The sequence below is a fragment of the Diadema setosum genome, chromosome 6 (assembly GCF_964275005.1).
Source record: "Diadema setosum chromosome 6, eeDiaSeto1, whole genome shotgun sequence".
Taxonomy (NCBI): Eukaryota; Metazoa; Echinodermata; class Echinoidea; order Diadematoida; family Diadematidae; genus Diadema; species Diadema setosum.
In genome coordinates, this window is record NC_092690.1 from 33,389,660 (window position 1) to 33,395,180 (window position 5,521).

General features: G+C 39.2%; 1 long non-coding RNA gene across 1 annotated transcript; it reads left to right on the plus strand.

The window, feature by feature from the left end:
* Positions 1 to 237: 237 nt before the first annotated feature.
* On the plus strand, positions 238 to 3,508 carry LOC140229859 (uncharacterized). The gene is made up of 3 exons (XR_011901323.1): positions 238 to 364; positions 2,137 to 2,478; positions 3,409 to 3,508. It is a non-coding gene; the product is annotated as an uncharacterized lncRNA (long non-coding RNA).
* The last annotated feature ends 2,013 nt before the right edge of the window (positions 3,509 to 5,521 follow it).

Below are 5,521 nucleotides of genomic sequence, written 5' to 3' on the forward strand. Positions count from 1 at the left end.
CCAGAATGTCGATTGCATCAATAACAAGAATATTAATGATGACAAAATAAAACAAACCCCTTATTATACACTATGAGAAGTATTGTTTTGATGTAAGCAAGGCGCCATGACAAGGAATATTTACAGAATCATCCATGCTGTTCTATTTAAGTTAGCAGAATAACCACTGAAGAAATTCAACTCATCAGAAAGTATGCTGATCCGGAAGCGGTGCGAAGTATCACCGAAGAGCTAAAGCTTCATAACCCAGAGTCCGCCGACGATACGGAAATAGTTAACGCGCTTGAGAGGGAGAAGGGAGGAATGAGGGCTGGTCAACGAAAGAGGATCAGGAAAATTCTTAAAAAGATAAATGCCAGGAACGGTAAAACAATCTTCTCTCTAATTGTACACGTTGGTTTGCCCTGTGAGATATCAGAAAGTGATGAATCAGTCTTACGCCCTTTAACCCCAACTCAATAATAAAAACAGTTCTGTCTTTGTAGGTTTTTATATATATATACATATACATATACATGTACATATACATATACATATACATATACATATACATATATATAATATATATATAATAGATAGAGAGAGACAGAGAGAGAGAGATTATACTCTCTAAAAAAAGCGAGTGAGGAGTGAATTCACAAAAAGAGTGGATTTTGAGTGAAAATGTTTACTCGTTTTGGAGTGACCTCAGGGATCACTCCAAAATCTTCGAGTGATCCCTGAGGTCACTCCAAATCGAGTGAAAATGGACATTTTCACTCAAAATCCACTCCAATTTACATCTACAGCTGTATATTCACTCATTTTTGTATTCACTCCTTCAAGAGTTAATATTTTCACTCGATCTCTCCTAGAGAGTATAGATTAGTTCTGAACGAAGTTAAGAACTCTGTTGTCCCCCCCCCCCCAAAAAAAAAGGTAGAGACATAAAGCAACATCAAATATACACGCTTAGTCAGTCATAGTATCATTGATGATTTATCATATCATGAAAGTGGTTATGGCTCAATTCTGCCTAAAAAAAGTATCAGAATTTGGAAGTCTATGTAGGTCACCTCTCCTTGTACTTTGGGAAATGCGGAAGAAATGATCTCGAAGTCATATTGTATTTTTGAGAAACAAAAGTACCAATGTCCACTGTATAAATGTGGTGTGACATAATGACAATTCAGTCTTCTCCAGAGCGATTATCAGCTCTAAAAAACCAGAACGGATAGAAAAGAAGTATTAATTAATTAATTTCCGCTGTTTAAAGCACTGGAATTTATTCTCCAACACGGTCATGAGAATAATCTCAAAGTGCACGTGCTGAGCTCCCGCTTTGTGTACCATGCCTATGTGTATCTCTGCTCATTGTTTTCAACTTCGTTATAATTTGATTATGCTAATCAAATAACGTAATGCGCAAAATGAGTTTTGAGTGAATTTTGCAAGAACCAGGTACGGGTTGCAGGGAGAAGGAACTACAGAAACAAGATGAAAAATAATGGATACACTTTTGTTCGATATGACGCGTCGAAACGCCCAGGATGGATAACCGTGAAAGCGCGTGTATGGTATCTATTCCATAAACAATGATAAAATTCCCTGTACGTAAGGATTATTGGTAGTATCCGGGGTGGAGAACAAAGAGAAACTATTGACGCATACATGCATGTTTTACTCGACAAAAGATGCAGTCTAGCGGCTCACGTGTCTCACCTGTATAATTCCGTTCACCAGAACTATTAGGACGCCTCGCCAACGTGCACAAGGAGGTACATTTTGTATTAAGAGAGCTGGTAGCTTTGTGATTAATCGTTTGTTGGCGACAATGTGTATGCGTTATCCCTATATACATCTATATTGGGGACCGTGAAATCAACTTCTGGTGCTTACCATGGGATTCCGTTGTCTTCTCTCTTTCTGTCTTTCTCCAAAATACCGGACCGTAAATTTGTGAGTAGACATAAATATGTGAAAGTGATGTCATGTAATGTAATGGGCTGGATGGTAAAGCTTTATGCATGGCTATATAGGCCTATAACAGGTTATCAGGCTTTTCATGGAAAGGCGGCATTTTAGAAATATCTTTCGTGCGCATCATATACATTCTCGTTTGTTAATACACTTTTTCACATGTTTGAATGTTCACAGAGGAGTTTCTTGCGGAGAGGAAGAACACGGTAGTTTTCAAAGCTGAGATCCCCCGACTGGCCATGCGTCTACTCATGACAGATGTCTATCCGTTCACACAAGCTTTCGGTTTCAATAGTCATTTGTTGAGCCATTACCAATTCGATCACTGCTTAGCTGCGGAGAGAAAGGGAACCAATGAAATCATAAGACGCCTGCTTGACACGGCGGAGAAAGAGAAGGAAGATGTGATAATAGAGAAATCACACACATATCTCGTTGGCACCAGTCAGCAAAGGACAGCACTCCCCAAACTACTGCGCAAGTGCGGTTACAGCAAAGTAGCCCGAACATATTATTTTGGTTAGTATATGTTCAATTGTAATACGATTTTGCGTTGCTGTGAGTAGGAGTAATGCGGTTCAGCTTGTATTTGTCTGAAAATATCTGAATCTTTGAAAGGGCGTGACTGACGTTTTATGTTATATAACATAGCGAATTATTTCGGATTAAACTGCGTTTCGGAGCAAGGCTTGACAAGTTTGAAAGTCCTTACACCAGTGTAAGATTATGATTTTCGTTAGGTACACGTGTTATAGAATAAAGATAAATTTACAATTCAATCGACTTCACGATTTAGTCATATCCAGATGAATCATTTCAGCGTTTCCACTTATTCTTGTATACACATGTACATTTGCAGGGGCGGATCCAGGAATTCCGTAAAGAGGGAAGGCGTTTACCAAATTAATGGGGGGGGGGGGGGGAGCGGTGGCGCACGCACCCCTTCCCATTTTTCTTTTTATTTCTATTGTTTCAACAAAAAATAAGGGGGGGGGGGGGTGCGTGCGCCCGGTGCGGTCCTCCCTGAATCCGCCACTGTTTTACCAAGGGGAGTGGCTGCTCAAACACCTCTTATACGCAAATCATTGCATTATATTTTCTGGTTCTACGCCAAATCAAAAGCCTATAGTTGATAAGCTGATAAGTGCGCAACATCATGTTGAGGATCCCCCCCCCCTCTTCCATCGACAACAGCTAATCGTTTTTTAATCAATGTTATATGGACTGCATACTTATAAGGATATTCTAACGCATTTGTATAGACACAGTAATGTGGCTGGGAACAGTTTCTTCTAATGAGTGTGTACACACTCCTTCCAGTGCGACTGGTCTCGTATGGAGCTGCGGCGCGGTGAAAGCTCTGTAAATTGGAGATTTGTGTAACTGTTCCTAGTCAGCATGCAAAATATTTACTTAATCACCACTGCAATATCTTTGACGTCACACCAGATTACGAAGTGAGTACCAGTGACCTGATGGCCGTGGCAACTCGAATCGAAACTAATGATCTAGCTCGAATGCTGGGCACTGAGTCCCAAACTTGTACCGCAGACAAGATCCAAGTCAACATGAAGATGTTAATAGAATGGAGGAAGATGATGTGTCCACCAGACTGTAATCATCGCACCGCCTTGGCTGATTTCATGTATGACGCTGGATTTAAGGATGTTGCCATGGGAATTCTCATAGGTATTACATTTTATTACCTCGTGAATTTTCACGTGAGTTTTGATAATTTGACCTGGTGAGCACGACCTATCATATCAGTTTGAAAATAAGTAAAGTCACGTGATAGACAAATGAAAAAAATATTAAAAATCTGAGAAGATGACACTCATGCAAATAGACACAATATAATATCCAACATTAAGAAAACAAACCTTTATAAGAATAATGTAACATAAGGTTATACATTTTTTTTTTTGTTAGGTATTCAGTCCCTCCCAACAACTCCCATTTATTCTATATGGGAAGGGATAACTTTCGGGTGCTGTTCGTTATTCCGAAGTTTCACATTTCGAAGGTTTGTTATTCCAAAGGTTCGTTAATCCGAAAATGAAATAGGGTTTGCTATTCCGAAGGCTCGTTTATCCGAAAATGAAATAGGGTTTGTTATTCCGAAGGTTCGTTAATCCGAAAATGAAATAGGGTTCGTTATTCCGAAGGTTCGTTGATCCGAAATGAAATAGGGTCCGTAACGAACCTTCGGAGAAAAGAGCATTTTCGGATTAACGAACCTGCGGGAATAACGAACCTTATTTCATTTTCGGATTAATGAACCGCTTCGGAATAACAAACCTTATCACATTTTCGGATTAACGAACATTCGGAATAACGAATCTTCGGAATAAAGAACCTTCGGAATAACGAACCTTCGGACCCAAGAACCTTCGGAATAACGAACCTTCGGAATAACGAACTGCTACCTGACTTTCAACCAAAGCAGAGCAATGGAAGGGACATTCGGAAATTTGTATTTAATCGCGATAGCTACCTCTATGCAACAATGTGCCGTGTCAGTGGTAAGCCGCAGAGACAACCGAATGATTTGATCAGTTGATTATAATTGGTCTGTTGCCAGGTGAGAAAAACTAATCCTGAATGATTAAGCATCAATCTGATATTTTACCAACATACCGTAGTGACTTATTTTACTTATCACTTTATCAATTCATATTTCCTTTGATTGTAACTTTGCATTCGACTGACAAACGAAACCTGGTTGTTTATGTGTTACTATAGGCGAATACAGAGATTGTGTCCTGAGTAAGGAAGTTCTCAGAGAACTGGCACGCAAGATCCCTGATAGTAAAGCTGGTCGGCTGTGCGAAGTACTGGGTGTCACATCAGAGCAGCCCTGTGATAACAAAGGAGGTGACATCCTGGAACTGCTAGTAAGATGGGTGGAGCAGGGTAAGGAAAACTGGAGTATGTTTCACGTAGTGACAGAAAAATCCAAACAAGGTAAAAAAATAGGAATGATAAAATAAAATTCGACTTGTTTAGCCCGCTTGACATAAAACCGACAAAAAGACGCCAGACATGGACTTTTACATAGGATAGATTCTGAAAGAGCAGATTCTAAGCTTTAAAACGATGCATAACTCCATTCAAATGGACTCTCCTAACCTATATAAATATTTGAAAGTAAGCACACAGTCTGAAAAAAGTGTAAACTGAGAAAAGAGGCTTTGAAGTACAGGGTCTATTTTAGAAAGCGCTTACTCTTTACTAAGCCGTGCTACCTGTGTGATGAATGGAAGAAAAAAAAAAGTGAAGAAAAAAAAAACATTGTAGCAACAACAATGCAGGGATCGTCGGATTAAGCTGAAATTATAAATGCTCTATCAACACATTCTCTTTATGATTATTGCTAACTTTCAAAGCAGTAGCATTATCTTTTCAAAAGTTATTAGAGTTAAAAGTGGATAGTGTGCAAAGGAGTTTTCAAGAAATAAAAAAGGAGCCTCCGTAGACATGCCTAATCACACTACTCTACCAGCAAGGGGTTGTAAAAAAAACTGCTGAAATCCCACTATCACATTTATCGTATCATTTCAAC